The sequence below is a fragment of the Melanotaenia boesemani genome, chromosome 5 (assembly GCF_017639745.1).
Source record: "Melanotaenia boesemani isolate fMelBoe1 chromosome 5, fMelBoe1.pri, whole genome shotgun sequence".
Lineage (NCBI taxonomy): Eukaryota > Metazoa > Chordata > Actinopteri > Atheriniformes > Melanotaeniidae > Melanotaenia > Melanotaenia boesemani.
In genome coordinates this window covers 25,579,594-25,597,600 of record NC_055686.1, presented here as the reverse complement: position 1 = coordinate 25,597,600, position 18,007 = coordinate 25,579,594, and the positions used below count along the sequence as shown (strand labels likewise).

Sequence of the window (18,007 nt, the reverse complement as noted above, 5' to 3'; positions counted from 1 at the left end):
GTGAGTCTGGATCAGGAGAGTTCAGCAACACAGTCAACATCACTGTACAGAGTATGTTATGATGCTTTGTTTTCATTTTTAAGTATCACTTATCATTAATGTCATTTCCATATAGAAATGCATTTTCAGTGTTTGTCTCGTGATTACATCCTATGATTTTGTGTTTATTATTGCTAGATTAATTCCTTCTGTGTTCAGCAGATTAAATATAAATCCATTCTTTAAATAAACTACTCTCTCTTCCATCACCACAAAGCAGCATCAAACTCTTGACTGTAGGTTTTACTTCATTCACTTCATCTCTTCACAAAACTATAGAACAATAAATATTTCTTCTTCATTCCTGCCTGCTGCTGTCAGGCTTTACAATACTTCCACCACCACCTGCCCTGGACAGACCACACTCAGAACTAGACTGAACCACTGCCACACCATGTCTAGATCTGTGTAAACATGTATGTGTGTATATATGTATATACAGGACATGTGTATGTTTTTAAATACACATGAACAGATGTCTGTGTTTAATGATAAAGAGTTTATTTACTTCTCTATAAATCAGCTTTTTCTGAATCTCTCTACCAGCTGATCTCTGACTAAACTTAATATCCACTGACTTTTCTTTACAGATGATGATGATGGCGTCATCCTGGTGAGCCCCGTCCATCCTGTGACTGAGGGAGCTTCTGTCAGTCTGAGCTGCAGACTGAGAGAACAAAACACACTTTCCAGTGTTTCTTTCTATCACAATGACAAACTTCTCCAACATGATGGCAGAGAGGAGCTGAACATCTCTGCAGTGTCACAGTCAGACGAAGGTTTCTACAAGTGTCAACATGCAGGAAAGACGTCACAACAGAGCTGGATGTCAGTTACAGGTGAGCAGGATTAAATTATCATACATTTTACTTTGTAAATCATTTTTCTGCTCAAAGCAGGAGAAACAAAAAGTTTGTTGGTGAGTTTTTACTGTAGATCTGGATTTTTTCATTGTGTTCAAGCTTGAAATCACATTTATTTTTCTGGAACCACTGAGAGAATTATGTTCTAAACCCTTCATATAAATAACATTATTACTTTCTGTTGTGTTTCCAGCTGTGTCCAGACCTGAAAGCTCTTCATTTCCTGTGCTGTTGATCATTGGATCAGTTATTGGAATCATATTATTGATTTTCCTGCTCTTCTTGTGTCTCTGCAAACGGTCCAAGGGTGAGACCTTAATTTCTGTATTGCAAAAAAATAAATAAAATAAATAAATAAACTTAAGAACATCAACATACTTTATATAAAATTAGATAAAATCATATAAAATCAGATGTTTAGAGAAACAGCAGATGCGCTTGAAACACCTTTAACATTAGCAGATCTCCATAAAGCCCTTTTCCACACGTCCAACAATAAATCACCTGGACCTGATGACTTTCCTGCTGAACTTTATAAACATTTCTGTCTCATTTTTGTTGTGAATTACTTGAAGCAGATGATGCGGAACAATAGTTTAGTGGTAAAAAGAGCTCTAGAAGGCAGCTTGATGTAAAATACGAAAAGGTTTATTAAGACAAGTGACATCTTAAACAGATCTGCAGCATCTGTGAGGTCTCTGGGCCAGTTGTAGAGAAATCCCCTGGACTATGGGTACCACTGGCCTCATATAGGTTCACAGACAAAGAACAGTCCTAAGCTAACATGTGGAACCCCTGAGACTTGTATATGAAATCATGTGATGCTGTACCCTATAGGGTTCATTGAGTTGACCAAGTTCATGTGGTACTGCCTACTCTAAAGGTTGTGGAGTTTGCTGGATCCATATGAAACTTACAGAAACAAACCCTAATTCCTAAATGTGCTTAGTACATCTAAACATGATTATACTGCCTACATGATGCTAATAATTAGACACCACACTTTCACCATTATTCATCAGACTTGTGTAAGAAATCAAGAGCACATTAAAAATACCACCCCATACGAACACAACACAACAGCAGCACATTGTCTTTGTGCTGCTGTTGTGTTGCTGCAGAAAAAAAGGTGAGACCTTCTGTCACTTATTGAAAATGGTAGAAACTGATTTACTGAAAATGACTAACTATTCTAACATGGTTAAACAGATTAATTATACAAGAACTCATTTTCATCTCTTTTTTATTTTTACAGATGTATGTTGTAACAGGTTGGTACATGGCTCACATTAAATATAACAACTGTTTACATGATACGATTCTTATTAAATGAACATTATTTATTTTTATTTCTCAGGTTGAATCAGATTCTGAACATCGACCGAGTCTCTGCTACACAACAGTCAGTCAACGAGAATGAAACTCAGGTTTATTCCTCTCTCCTTCATGGTCAGTCCTACAAATAATGTCTCAGTCTGTAATTGTTACATAGCTGGAGCTTCATAAATCAGGCAATACGGATGTTATTAAACTTTTACTTTAAAGTTGAAGTTAACACGAATGAGAAACGCGTCACATCTAGTTTAACATCAGCCTCACAGCAAGAAGGTTGCTGGTTGGAGCCTTGGCTGGGGGAGGTTGAAACCTGGTGGCCTTTCTCTGTAGAGACAAGTTCTCCGGCTTCTCTGTTTGTCTCATTCTGTGTTGGCCTTGCGATGGACTGGAGACATGTCCAGGGTGTATCCTGCCTCTCACCTGCTAAGATGCTGGGATAGGCTCCAGCTTACCCGCGACCTTTAACGGACTACGTGGTAGATAATGAATGAATGAACTATCTGACAGTAAGCCAGCGCGGATCATCCAGCAGCAGAAACTGAACGTTTCAGTTTAATCGTGAAACATTGAACATCTGCTGCTCTGAATGCAGCTGCTGCTGCGTGAGGACCAAGCCTCTTCTGAGTGCTTTTGGACGGGGGAGGAGTCTGCGAAGCACCCACTCCTCACTGAGAAGAATAAACTACGTTCATTCACATTAGTCTCCAAAAGTTTCCAGTCGCTAGATTTGTCGCTTTTTTAAAAATAAAAGTCTGAACACTGCTCAGTATAGCGACAAAGTCACTAAGTTGGCAAAACTCTGTCCTTCCATTTTAAAACTGTCACTTTGTTATTTCAAAATAAAGCACTTCAAAATAAAACACTGTCGTTGCTCTTAGAAACTAAACGATTCATATGCATGTCAGAGTTTTAACAGCAACTAATCATGAAATACAGGCAAATTCATACTCAGCGAACTAAACATATTAAACATCACTATTCATTTAACATTTCACAACAGTAATAAAGTGGTAACTTGTCACAAATCTGATTTTCTTTATTTTCTCTGACATGCAGGTGATGCTGCTGTCTACGAATCAGTCAGAGGTTGTGGAAACACTGGAAGTGGTACAGTATAAACCTGATTCATGTGGAGCTGTCAGAAGACCATATAATGTAGGGAAGCATGACTCGCCCTAAATGTATGTAAATATTTATTTTAGACGCACCAGCAGATGAATACAGCAACGTCACATCTCATCTTAACCTTAAAGGTCGTGATAAGAGCAGTAAGTACATAAAATATTTTACAAAATCATTTTTGTTTATGTTACTACAAATATCAGAGTCTAATTGAAAGATAAAGTGTGTGTTACTGAATACACTGAAACCATCATTGTTACAGGGAGACACGAGAGCTCTGACTACATTAATGTGCATCCTGAATCAGCAACAGTTACTAATGTAAACATGACAACTTCTGGATGAGTAGCAGTAAAATAACTGCATTTATATATTTATAATGAAGTTTCTTCATCATTTTCTAGAAGTAACTATGGACCTCTTCAATCTTACTACAGCTGTTAAAGTTGTTTTAGATTTAGATATTAACATGAAATTTATAAAAGGAAAATGTAGTTTTATTTTAAAATAAAACTTTTTCTTTGTCTTTAACTTGGATGAGATATTTGACCAACTAGTTCATTTGCTGTGAATGAATCAGCTTCTGATGTCACTTTGTCCCTCATCGTAGTTTAATAGTCATCACATCATATTTACCATTTAACTTAAAAATCTCACCATTTGTCCATTTTCATTTTCTTTATTTCTTTAAAATATTTTCTTTATCTGTGTTTTAGGTCCATGAAAAGAAGATTAATACCACCAAAAGAAGAGACGTGTGGACAACAAGCAGAAAAAATATTCTTGTTTAAACGTGTTAGCAACTGTTCTAGACGTCCAAGCGTCCATCAGACAGTCATTTGTCCAGTTTTGTGTCATATTTCTTTAAAATATTACATGATCTGAATTTATTTGTTCATATTTATCATTTCAATGTGCTCAGCTGTGTGTAGTACTCTGCTTATTTAATATGCAAGTGTACTATAACCAAGTCATATGTTGGATGTTATGTGGTGTTTTTCCTCCCTGTCAGAGGTTGGTGGTGTTATGTTGTGTGTGTGTGTTTCCCTGAATGTCTTTCAAGGATTGAACAATGATGGTGTACGCTTTAAAGTGTGATGAGCAAGATTACTAAGAATGCTATTGTGTGGATATTATTTAGCCTTTTTTCTGGTTTTATTTCTTTTTCAAATTTAGTTGATTGTTAATAAAGACAGGTGAAAAATAAATGGTTGAATATCTTTATTTAAATGTTGCTTGTCTTGTTATCTTATGTATGTTGAAAACAGTGAGAGGAGGACGTTAACATCAGCCTGGAGTCATTAAGAAAAAGAATAACACAAAAAATATTATATGCTTAATTTCCTGTGTTAACTTTCTAACATCAGGAATCCAATCCAACTTTATTTATAGAGAACTTTTAAAACAAATTGACTGACATGACAACCGTGGCCCAAGAGGGAGGGGGCATCGGTGCTCGGCTATAATTGGTAGCCCAGAATTCATCATGACTAGTGTGTCGATCTAACAGATTTGTGTACCAACAGGTATCACACCTTTATAATTACAACCATTAGTAGCCTAAAAGAAAAAACAAAAGAAACGGCCCGGCCTAAAAGCCAGCAGTGCCTTCAGTATCATTGCAGTATCAAAGACTTGGATGAAACCAGATAAGGGAACACACTTTGAATTAGACGGATATGATTTGATCTTTATGAACAAAAGAAACAAGCGAGGAGGGGGAGTGGCCTTTTATGTGGACAAGACATATGTTTATAAGCTGGTAGAAAGAATGACAACAGTTATCAATATTATATTGGAAGTTATAACAATAGAAATATGTCAGGAAAATAGGAAAAATGTTATTTTGAGATGTATATATAGAACACCAGGTTCCAGAAATGAGATTCTCAAAGAACAGATGGATGAAAAGTTTAGGAATTCATGCAACAAAACTATATTTATTTGTAGTGACTTTAACATAGATTTACTAAATCCAAATAAGTATAATATGACAGAAGAGTTTATCAATACAATGTATAGCATAGGCCTGTACCCCAAAATAACAAGACCTAGCAGAATTACATCACAAAGTGCTACACTTATCGATAATATATTCACAAATGAAATGCACAACAAAACTGTGAGTGGATTACTGATCAATGATATCAGTGATCATTTGCCAGTTTTTGCCATTTATTATAACTATAACAAGGACAAAAGGGATAATATTTTAAAGTATAAGCGGGTGAGGACAGAAGAGACAATAATGTTTTTAAAATGAGCTCTTAACATGTAACTGGAAACTATGTTGGAAGAAGCAGATGTTGACAGAACATATGACAAATTCTTAAGAATTTTCAAATTTTTAAATGATAAACATAAAACAATATAGAAGTAAATATAAAAATAATCATTGCCCATGGATTACAAAAGGATAAAAAAATGCCATCAAGAAGAAAATTAGCTTTTACAGAAATTGTTTACAATGTAGAACAATGAAAGCAAAAGTAAAATACAAGAAGTATAAAAATAAATTAACTACCATAATGAAAACATGTAAGAAAATTATTATTGTAAAGTATTAGTGGAAAATAGAAACAATAATAAAAAGATTTTGAAAATATTAAATGGTATTATAAACTATGGGTCTAAATAAAAATATCATCATCCAATTATTTTATTGATAATGGCAAAAAATTACCAACATAAATGATGAAACCAATAGCTTCAGTGAGTTTGTTGTTAACGTTGGACCAAAACTGGCAAGAGAAAAGAATGAAAATGGTGCCTGAAGATGATGATGAAGAAACAATAACAAGAAACATTAGCTCATTGTTTATATGTAAAGCTGGAGAAAATGAGATAATACAGTAAGTTAATGCAAAAATAAGACATCAACAGACTGGAATAAAACTGACATGGTAATACTCAAAAAGGTTATTCTGGGAATTTCTAAACCATTAACACATATCTGTAATTCATCATTTCAAACAGGAACATTTCCAAGTAAAATGAAAATAGTAAAAGTTATACCATTGTTCAAAACAGGAGACAAACACCAATTTACAAATTACAGGCTTGTTTCATTGCTTTCACAGTTTTCTAAAATCCTGGAAAAGTTATTTATAAAAAGACTGGATAGATTTAATAACAAACATAATATCTTATCAGACTCAATTTAGAAACAACAGATCAACATCTTTGGCGATAATGCATTTAATAGAGGAAAATACTAACTGTATAGATCAGAAACTATTAGCAGCAGGGTTATTTTGTCCATGGTATTTTCATTAATAAATTGGAGCGGTATGGGATACGAGGGGTTGTGCTGAAATGGATTCAGAGCTATTTAACTAAAAGGCAACAGTATGTGATGGTTGGTGAACACAAATCAGATTGTTTGGACATTGTTTGTGGCGTATATGTGGAGTTGTATATTTAAGGGTTGCAGAGAACTCTTGTGATGAATGAACAGTCATTGATTGCTGTCAAAGCAAACAAGTATGCCCTTGATTAAAGAAATACCCCACATACATGTTTATATTCATTCTTTTCTGTTTCTATTATTATTTGTGTTATTTTTTTATTTCAGTTTATCTCTCATATAATGAAAAATAAATTTAAAAAACATCCATTCTATGTAAATGCTCTGTTAAAAGTTCACTACGAGGGTAAGATGACCTTTATCTGCTCCTTCCTCAGACCCTTAGTCAGACTGGTTCTGGTGGAGACACAACTATGTGAGGTTGTTTTGACGCCAGCTCTTGGAGTTGTGTGTCCACCCAAGGTCTTCAGGAAGGAGGATTCTTTCTACAGAAATGTAGAACTATTGTTTTTCCTCTTGCCTCCCCAGAGTCTCTCCTGACTTCATGCGAGTCGTGACGACCACTCTCATTACTTGCAAGTTATTCTGTATTCAAAATTTCTCCTGTAAATAAACCTTATATACTTTTACTCGTTCCAGACTCTTGGTAATTTGTAAACATTCTGTTGCTACAATGTTGGACGGGACAAGTTTAAAAATAAAAAAAAAAGAAAATGTGAAATTATTTGATGACATTTTTAAGATAAAAACCATTCACAGAGAACTTGAAGCTTGCCAACTAAAACATAAATGGCTGGCATATCATTAACTTCCCTCTCTTATAGGAAATGTAATTTACGTAAGAAGACAAATATACAAGCTTCTCAGAATGCTGCTTTATGATTAGTAACAGGTTTTTAATACAATGGTAATAATAAGATAACATTTGCTCATCAACTTGATGGTGCATTAATATTTATCTATTCACTTAGAAAAAGCTGCAGTTACACATTTTGTGGTTCCAGTTTTCTTATTCTGGTGCTTGTATTAAGTAACCGTCTGGGTGTTATTGACACACAGGGAGAAACTGCAGTTATTAGTTTACATTATTTGTTAGTAATGGTTGAAGGCAACACCAAATAAAATAAGTAAAATCAAACAGAATTTTAGCCAGTTACTTTATTACTTCATAATTGCAGCGTGAGATCTCAAAGATACACAAACCAGCCCTACTTCCCTATGGCATGCATTAACACAAAATAACTTACTGCTATCTCACATTTTGTGGGACGTTAGGCATCATGGTTGAAAGAAGCAACACTAGATTGTCGACTGCATTCAGATAAATTATTTATTGGTTCTCTAATGCTGGAACTCTTTTCTATTTTTTTCTATTCTCTTTCGTTTCCTGAGTTTGGCACCTGGTGGTGTTGTTCTGGGTAGATTCATGGTTTGCTGCACTAGTTAACACGCCATGCGTTCCTATTCCACACTTGTTAAGATTATAACGATGAGCGTCCAAAAAATGTTTCTTTTCTGAGCTGCTGGACTTTTACAGATAAGATCAATTATGACATTCTTTCATTTTTACATATAGGATGTCTGAACTAGTTAATGTGCTTTAATTTAATTTTCATTACAAAAAATACAAAAATTACTGTAACACCATTTTAGTGATGAATATTTTTCACATGAGTTATTTTATGATAAATGAAATCTGTACATTTATTCATTTTTGACCATTAACTAAATAAAAAAAATGAGTAAAACTGTAGTGAATATCTGTCCTATCCTGCTCAACTCTCTAAAAAAAGCGAAAATAAACTGACAAAAAGTGATTATAGAACATCCAAAAGCCACATATTATGTTCTCAGAAACAACTTTGTGTCTGAATGTCAGTAAAAATCATCCAAATTTTGGTGGTAAATGGGAATTCTCTGGTAAAGTTATTTATACTGAGAGAGGCATCAATTCCAGCTATAAAGAGAAAACAAGGCCTGGTCGCAAAAAACTTTTCACTTTGTATAAAAATGTTGACTGACAACGACACCAGTATCTATAAAGTGATTATAATTCAGTATCTGAGACATATTAGGTTTTCATCCAACGTGGGTCCTTTTGCAGTACTTTGTTTTTAGCCTGTACTATACATTGATCTTCTCTATTTATATGTCTGTACTGAGTATTGACCTGGTAGAAAGTGCAAATAAATCTTTGCTGTCTTTACAAAACATTACAAAAGGATGATTTTTTACACTGCAACTTTAAAAGTAGTAAACCCTCATTTCCTCACATATCTTAAATAAAACATAAAACACACATCTGAACGTCTGATGACTGTCTTGTGTTTACAGCTGGCAGCCAGAGGAGGGCGCCATTATATCATGATTGTATCTGATTGTTTGGCTGTTGCAGACATGGTTCCCAGACCAGTGATGACGATGACGTCAGAGCACCACTCCAACCTGACTGAGGGATCCTGCAGCGTCACAGTAAACTGCTCCATCCAGGACAACTTGCTGTGGTCCGTCTGTGATGAAGACGGCTGCAGACCACCTCAGAAGTCATTCCACAATTTCAACATCACCGTTTTCACTGAGAACAGAACTGTTGTCTGCAGTGGCAACAACCATGTTAGCACAACTAACATCACAGAGAGGATGGAGACAGCTTGTAAGTTTCATCAGTTCCTTGGAAATTTGAATAAACTGTTGGTTTATTATTCATGCATTTGTGTGCTGAAGTTCAACTTCACGTTAATTTTTATTTTATCATGATTATTTCAGAATCAGAATCAGAATACTTTATTAATCCCTTTGGAATTCCTCAGGGAAATTTGTGTTTCCAGTACAACCCTTCCAAGACTAGACAATAACAACATATAACACAAACAGGATCAGGCATACTGAGGCAGCAGCCGTTTCTACAGTGATCCTTTGTCTTAGATATAGGTGAAAGGTAACATTAGGGGAGTAAGATGAAGCTGGAGAGAGGATAAAAAAGGCATCTCCACACTGGGCCTAAGGGCCCATTATTGAGATACAAAAAAACACTCCTCAGTACATAATGAACATAACTCAGACATTCACAACATCAGAAACATGGGGGGGGGGGGGGGGGGGGGGGGGGGTCTCCCGTCTCCCATCGCAGCAAGTGCAGACACAGCTGAGCGCGTCCAATCAACCCACCGCCCGGGAGTGGAGGGAGGGGGGTGAAGGACAGCCCAGGCAGTGAATCACAGGGAGGTATATCTGTAGTGGTGTACTTGAGTGTGGTGCGTGTGAGTGCGTAGAAGTGAGCATATGAACTTTGCCCCAGTTCTCCATCACAGTCTCTGCCGCCTGATGATAGTGGGCATCCTTGGGAGCTGATCCAGGTTAAAGTCCATCACCCGTTAATAGGGTGGGGGGACTGAGCATCCGTCAACAAAGCATTCCAGAGAGCTTTTGTAACCCACGTGACAGGTAAGTAACACTAGGCCAGAACACTCTAGGCTTGTAAGAGGGAGTGAAGAATAAGAATCGACACCGATTGAGTAAGAGCAAACGCAGAGGTAAGTTTCAAAGATGTCACTTGTATTAACACATGAATAATAAACAGTTTTACAAATATGGCCGGCCTTCAGTTTTCCTATTTAAAGTGTCTCTTGTAAATCGGGTGCACCCTTCAAAAAAAAAATAAAATGTCTCTTGTTTTCCCAAGGAGAAAAAAAAAGAAATAAAGTTGTCCCCTTTATTCACTCTGAGTCTTTCTCAGTCCTACCACACTGACAGGACGACGACAAGGAGGGAAAGAGGGTCCTCTTCAGTCCAATCCAGATGTTCACATGGGTGGCTCGCCATCTCCCATTTGGGAGAGCATCCAGAATCCAGGGTTTCCAAAAAACCCAGCCTGTATAGCACAACAGGGCTTAGTTAAATCTATTAGCTTCTCTTTTCTTTTATTGTACAGTTTATATCATCCAATTATAATCAATTTCAATTTGTAATGTAACTTTCACTGTCAACTTATTGCAAGATAACCGCTGCATTACAGTGTCAGCATATGAAGTGTCTTCACTGCTTTTCTCTTAGTGAAAACAAAATAACTGAACAACATCCACATGTAAAAATGATTGTTAAACCACTCACAATTAAACAATAAATACCCACGATGGATTAGAGCAGGTAAAATAACAATCTTGAAATATCCTGGGCCTGTGTGTAATGGCACCATTGTACACAGAAGAATTAAGTTTTTTTTTCCACACACACAAATGCACACAGTTGCGCGGTTTTCTCTTTTTTTTTTTCCATAACAAAGTAACGGCAACATGTGAGCTCAGGTCTCGCTCGGTGGCTAGCACACCACGAGGATGCTAACTCGCGGAGCTACTCACTAATCACCCGCACTTCACGGCACTCACCGGGAAAGAAAATAATTGAAACAGGTAAGGTTCCCAGGGTCGCTCCTCCGTGGTCCTCCAGACGCTCAGGTATCGGCCCAAAACAGTTCCCTTTCCTCCACAGTTCCTCAGAATGCACAATAGCAAGTATTTCCGGACTTTTCCAATTCCAACTTCTGTCTCTGTTCTCGTGCTCCACAGCTCAGTGCTCTGCACGCGTGTGTCTGCGCGTCTCTCTAACCCGCAGCAAGGGGTGGGACATGAGCCGGTCTCTCCAATAGAAGTTCAACTACACTTCCATGAGCGAATGGGATTTCTTTCCTCTCACAGAAACATTGTTAAGCGGACAGAGTAGACCTCTGGGATTAAATTAATAAATATAAAAAAAATAAATATAAGATGAAATAAATACAACCATTAGTAAATGAATTAGACTATGTTCAATGAAAAAAAAAATAGGAAAACAAAATATTTATAACCCTTATAAAATATTTTTCTTCTACTGAGGTAAGTAACAGGTTCTTGTTCTTTTTTCTAACAGGTTACACTCTCCCCCTTTAAAATGTATGCACGTCCCGCTGCATGCTTACAGGGCTGCTGGGTAACCGCTGTCTGTTTTAGCTCTATGGGAATGTTTGTTAACCAATCCCTACTAGAATTATCATTTAGGGAATTGGTGAGGGCGGTGCTCAACCCTTGAAATAAGGAGGTAACAACAGAAACTAGGGGGTTACCCAACTCAGGATAGTGAAACCTACGTGCTGGCCCACGCTGTCTGAGTGATCTCCTAAGATGAGTGTCTGTTTCAGTTTGTGTGTCTGTCTTTTCTTGGGTTGGTATCTCTGCATGGTCTTTCACTTTTGGTTCTGTAAGACTTCCTTCTGAGGCTGTATCATGCAAGTCTCCAGGTGAATTATAAGCTTCCACCTCAAGTAGATTTTGATTTTCCCTTTCAGATATGTTCTGAGTCTCCATTCCAGGTGAGTTTCCTGTTCCAGTTTCAGGTGAGTTTCCAGTTTCCTCGTCAGGTGAGTTTTCAGTTTCCCTTTCAGCTATACTGACATGGTAGGGCTGACGTTTTGCTGGGTCTTGATCCTGATTACTTGGGACAGGTACCGGTGCTACACTGTTTTTTGGCATTTCATACACCTTGACAAACCTCCTGTCTTGAACGGTCGGTAAAGTAGCAGTTGCATACCAGTCATCACATGCGTCACAATCTGTATCAAAGGGCTCTTCATCTTGTTGAATGGCACTTTGCTGCCTTGTTCGAGGTCTCTTTGGAACGCTCTTCAGGTTTTGTTCCTCTCTCTCAGTTTCAGGAAGGAACCCACAAGGCAGTAAAAGGTCCCTATGTAGCGTCCGCAGTGGGCCTTCCTCCCTTTCTGGCTTCACAGAGTAGACAGGTAAGTCCCCCATTCGCTTGGTGACCACATAGACCGTGGACTCCCAGCGGTCTGCCAGTTTATGTTTGTTGCGGAGACGAAGGTTTCGGACGAGGACTCGATCCCCAACATCCAATGTAGACTCTCTGACAACTCTATCAAATCGCCTCTTGTTTTTTCCTGCAACCTTGCGAGAGTTTTCAATGGCGACCTGATAACTTTCTTCCAGGTGAGATTTCAGGTTCCTTACATACTGAGAGTGTGAACTGGGCTCTATTCCTTTGACTGGTAACCCGAAGGCTAAGTCTAAGGGCAGCCTCGGTTGTCTACCAAACATCAACTCATATGGCGAGAACCCGGTGACATCATTCCTCGTGCAATTGTAAGCATGAGTGAGAGGTTTGACATGGTTTCGCCACTGAGTCTTCTCTTTGTCTTGAAGGGTCCCTAACATGCTGAGGAGTGTTCGGTTATACCTTTCGACAGGGTTACCCCTGGGGTGGTAAGGGCTTGTTCTCACCTTACGGATACCAGCTAATGCACATAGCTCCTTGATGGTGTGAGACTCAAAGTCTCTACCTTGATCGCTGTGCAAGCGTTCAGGAAACCCATAATGAACCAAGAAGTGTTCCCACAAGGTTTTTGCAACGGTACTAGCTTTTTGGTCTTTGGTGGGGATGGCTACAGCATATTTAGTGAAGTGGTCCGTAATGACTAGGATGTCCTTAGTGTTGTGGCTGTCTGGTTCTAATGAAAGAAAATCCATACAAACCAGCTCCATTGGTCTATTAGTTTGGATATTAACAAGCGGGGCAGCCCTGTCTGGCTGGGTCTTTCTCCGAACACACCGCTCACATGTTTTCACCTTCTTCTCTACCTCTGCGGCCATCTTTGGCCAGTAGAATCGTGCTCTGGTAAGTTCAAGAGTGCGCTCAATCCCTAAGTGCCCCATTTCATCATGGAGATTCCTGAGCACGATGGGCCTTAGGGAGACAGGGAGTACTAGCTGAAAAAGAGTTTGTCCCTCACTCTCCCGTGTCCGGTACAAAATTCCTGACTTCGACTGAAGCCTCTTCCATTCCTTTAGGATCAACCGTTCCTCAGGAGAGTCTGCGGTGTGGTCTGCAGGTAAGTTTTTGGACTCCACCAGCTTGATAACTCTGTCAAGGACAGGATCTTGTCTTTGAAGTTCTCTGAGGTCAGATTCAGTGTACTTAGGTACTGTAGTGGCCCCATCATGTGATTCATCTTCCTCAAAGACAGCAGGGATTGCATCTGCTTGAATGGCAAGAGATTCAACATAACCATAGGAAGGTGAGAGCTCTTGAGCCTGCCTCACAGTATGTCTTTGACAGGTAGCTACAACTATCTCTGGGGCTACATGTTCAAACTTGCCTATGGATGTTAATAGCTGGGAAGTGAATCTGTCAATCCTTTGGCTCTCTTCCTGCGATGCAGCATCATTTTCCAAGGCACCATGGTGTCTCCTTGACAACCCATCCGCATCCGCGTTCTGCTTACCAGCTCGATACTTGATGTTAAAAGTAAAGGTTGATAGTGCGGCTAACCAACGGTAGCTTGCAGCGTCAAGCTTGGCTGTGGTAAGTAGGTATGTCAAGGGGTTATTGTCTGTGATGACAGTAAAGGAGTTTCCGTACAGATAGTCATGAAACTTCTCTGTGATGGCCCATTTAAGGGCCAAAAATTCGAGTTTGTGCGCCGGATCTCTGGCTTCACTGCAGGAGAGTCCTCTACTCGCATAAGCAATCACACGCAAGTTCCCCTCCTGCTCTTGATATAAAGCAGCTCCCAATCCTGTTGTGCTGGCGTCCGTATGGAGCACATAAGGAAGCTTAGGATCTGCATAACCAAGGACTGGGGATGATGTTAGCTTGTGTATGATTGTCTCAAAAGCCTGTTGACACTCAGTATCCCAGCGTTCACCGAAGGGCTCTTTTGGACTGTAGTACTTCCAATCACTTAGACTAACCTTGGTTCCCTTCCGCCGTGGAGGATATCCAGTTGTAAGGTTGGTCAAGGGCTTCACAATCCTTGAGTAATCCTTGACAAATCTCCGATAGTAACCGGAGAAGCCTAAGAAGGATTGGAGCTCCTTTAAGTTCTGTGGTCTTGGCCAGGTTTTCAAGGCTTGAACCTTTTCAGGGTCAGTTTTCACTCCATCGCTGGAAACAATGTGGCCCAAGTAACGCACTGAAGTCTGAAAGAACTTGCACTTATCGGGTGAAAGTTTCAAGCCATATTCACTGAGACGGTTGAGTACATGGATGAGCCTTGTCTCATGTTCTTCAAGAGTGTCTGAAAACACTATGAGATCATCTAGAAAAACAAGGACCTCCTTTAAATGGATGTCACTCATGCATTTCTCCATGAGCCGTTGGAATGTGCTCGGAGCATTTGTGATTCCCTGGGGCATTCGATTGAACTCCCAGAATCCAAAGGGGCATACAAAGGCAGTTTTATGCTTGTCACTTTCATTCATCTCGATTTGATAGTACCCAGATTTCAGGTCCATCACGGAAAACCACTTTGATCCAGCGAGAGCGGAAAATGACTCCTCCAGGTTTGGTAATGCATAGGAGTCTTTTATTGTTTGCAGGTTTAATTTTCTGTAGTCCACACATAAGCGGACATCGCCATTTTTCTTCCTCACCACCACGATGGGTGATGAGAATGGGGACTCTGATTCTCGAATTATACCAGCATCAAAAAGGGTTTGAAGGTGTTTTTTGACTGCTTCATAATCTCGAGGATGAATTGGGCGAGGTCTCTGTTTGATTGGGGTCTCATCCTTTAGCTTGATGTGGTGTTGGGTTTTGGTTGCATGACCGAAGTCAAGATCATGTTGGGCAAAGACATGAGAAAAGCTATTGAGCTTTGTTGTAATTCTTGCTTTCCACTCCTCAGGAAGAGAAGGACCAAAATCAAAGCTTTTCTCTGGAAGATTTGCCTCCGCCTGGTGAGAAGAGCACTCAACAACATGCTTCTGAAGCTCCTTATCAACCACATGATGATTCTCGATGACAGCATCTACAACAGTCAGATCTGCGATAATGCAGTTGGTAGGTAAAATTATGTCACGTTCGGTTTGATTTCTAAGGAGAACAGGCAGCTTGTCGGAGCCACGCTCTGGTAAGGAAATGAGACAAGATTCCACAAACACACCACCTGGCAGGTTGGATCTGGATGGTTGCTCTAACAGGCCATATTTCTCTGTGTTGACTGAACTGACACACATATAGCCTTCAAGCAGCACTTTTTGTTTTGCGGGGAGGACTTTCTGTTCTCTCCCTCTTAGCTTCACAAAACCAAGCTTTCCACTCGTTGCCTGTTTTCTCCTCAGTTGCAGGGTACGAAGAACCTGATTGTAACCATGGCAAGGTGAGCTATGGGAAAATGAGGAGTCATCACAACACTCATCAAAGAGAGGGTCTAAAGTGTTGGTGCCAATTAATAATGGAACACCACTATTTGACCGAAGATCAGGAACAATTAAAGCCAAGGTTGAAATTTCTGGCTCAGTCTCAAGAAGGGCTTTCGGGAACTTGAGGTCAACCTCCACATATCCCAGGTAAGGAACAGGTTGGCCATTTGCTCCTTCAACTTCAAGGATGTTGCTGATGGGTTTGATAGGACGATCAGACAGGTGGGTCTGATAAAAGGACTCAGCCACTGTGGTGACCTGTGACCCAGTATCGAGCAAACAACTGCAGTCCACTCCAGCTACATTTATACTGGCTGTACATTTGCTTCCTACAAGATGTTTTGGCAATTTTCTTTCTTGTGTGATTCGGTGGGAGTAAATTGCAGGGTTTGGTTCGCTTGTAGATGGGGGACTTTGTGGTTGCTTGGCTTCCATTTTCCCCTCAATGGAAACCGGTTCTAGTTTAACCCAGGCATGGTAGGTGAGCCATTCTTGGCTCCCCAAGCACGCTGTTTCTCCTTTAACTCAGCTTTTTTGGCCTGTACAAGGGTGGGATTAGGCATGTTGTTGCACGTGGATGCAATATGGCCATCCTCACCACATTTAAAACAATACCATGGCTTTGGTCTCACCATGGCTGTCATTTGCTGAAGCTGTCCTTCCGGCTGGGTATTTTTTGCCTTTTGTTTCTGTTTCATACTTGCTGTGGTTTTCTTTTTTTCAGGATTCTCTGGACTGCATGCGCTGAGTTTTGCAACCTGAACCTGAAGTTCAGCGATCTGCTTCTGGATGTCTTTGGTCATAGCCAAAAAAGCTTGTTCTGCTTTCTGTGGCGCTCCAATATCCTCGGTGTAGGTTACATGTGCAGCCTGCACATTGGACATGGCTTTAGGCTTGGCAAAACCAAGGTGCTGTTTCATTCTACTCGCTTTGTTAGCCTGTTTTTCTTCTTCCGTTCGCAGTAAGAGAAGAAGCTCTGCAAACGACGGTGGCTTTGTCTTGAGCTGCTCAAGCTGGAGACTGGTGATGAGGAGACTGTCCCAACACCCACGGCAGAATTGCTTTAGAAGTTGCTTGTCAGCATCATGAGCAGAAATTCCTCCTTTCGTGACCACATAGCTTAAGGCTGTATGAAGTTGCTGCAGGTAATCTGATGCTTTCTCCCCAGCATTTTGATTATTGTTCAAGAATCGTGCAAAAAGTTCATCCCCATCTTCGACTGTGGCATAAGCAGAATCAAGTAAGGTCAAGTACTCTTTTGGTGAGGTTTTGGGCCCTAATGACTTGATTATGTTTGCTGCTGGAGGTGAAAGACTTTCAACAATTTTCCTTACCACTTGGGAGTCAGGAACTGACGGATCATTCAAGCAGAACTCTACACTGTTACGCCAGGTGTCGTAGTCGACCTCGAAGGTTGGCCGAGGAAGTCGCCCTGAAAACTGTTTAAGTTTACAAGGAGAATGAAGGTGGGATGAAATTTCACTGCTCCTGACAATGTGTTCAACCACAACACGTTGCACTTCTGGTGTGCTGAGTTGATCTGAAGGTAAGTGATAAGGGCTAGCTCTTTCCCTTCTTGGAGAGGGAAGATCTTTTACTTCAATGTCAATCTGGGGTCTGTAGGAAGTTTGACTCATCTCGGTGGGGGCGCTGATAAAGCTAGGGGCAGTAGCTTGGATATCACTTTGTGTAAGGGGCGGATCAGTTCCTTCAGGATTTCCACCGGTCTCAGCGGGGGTTTCAGTTCTGATGGATTCACTGATCCTAGCCAGCTCCTTACGGAGGATATCTCCAAAATCCTTGCCGCTCGTTTTAGCCAAGTCTTTCAGCCCAGAGAGGTAAGTCTCTGTCACACTGGTACCCACATCACAAGCATAAATGCTAGCAAGACTCTGCACATGGTGGATAACCTCAGGTTCGGTAACACATGGTCTTCGGTAAGGTAAGCCAGTGGTTTCGAGGTCTTCTATAGCACTGCCATTTCAAAACTCCACAATTGCCTGGGTAACAGGATCTGTGGTAGGTACTTCGATTATTCTAGAGACAGACCCATATTGCTTCAGAAAGTCAAAGATCTCATTGTCAACCTCAGTACTGGTTAATCCACTGACTAAAACAGCATTTGGGACTTTCACACCCTCTTTCACAAT

The 18,007-nt window shown here is 39.9% G+C and overlaps 1 protein-coding gene and 1 long non-coding RNA gene across 2 annotated transcripts in view; both read left to right on the top strand.

Moving 5' to 3' along the window:
• The window catches only part of LOC121639980 (titin-like), a 618,411-nt gene that overhangs the window by 86,811 nt on the left and 513,593 nt on the right, over positions 1-18,007 (top strand). The gene's annotated exons all lie outside the window — the stretch shown is intronic.
• Positions 14,413-17,831, top strand: LOC121640076. The gene is made up of 4 exons (XR_006010329.1): positions 14,413-15,495; positions 15,777-16,004; positions 16,582-16,708; positions 16,820-17,831. It is a non-coding gene; the product is annotated as an uncharacterized LOC121640076 (long non-coding RNA).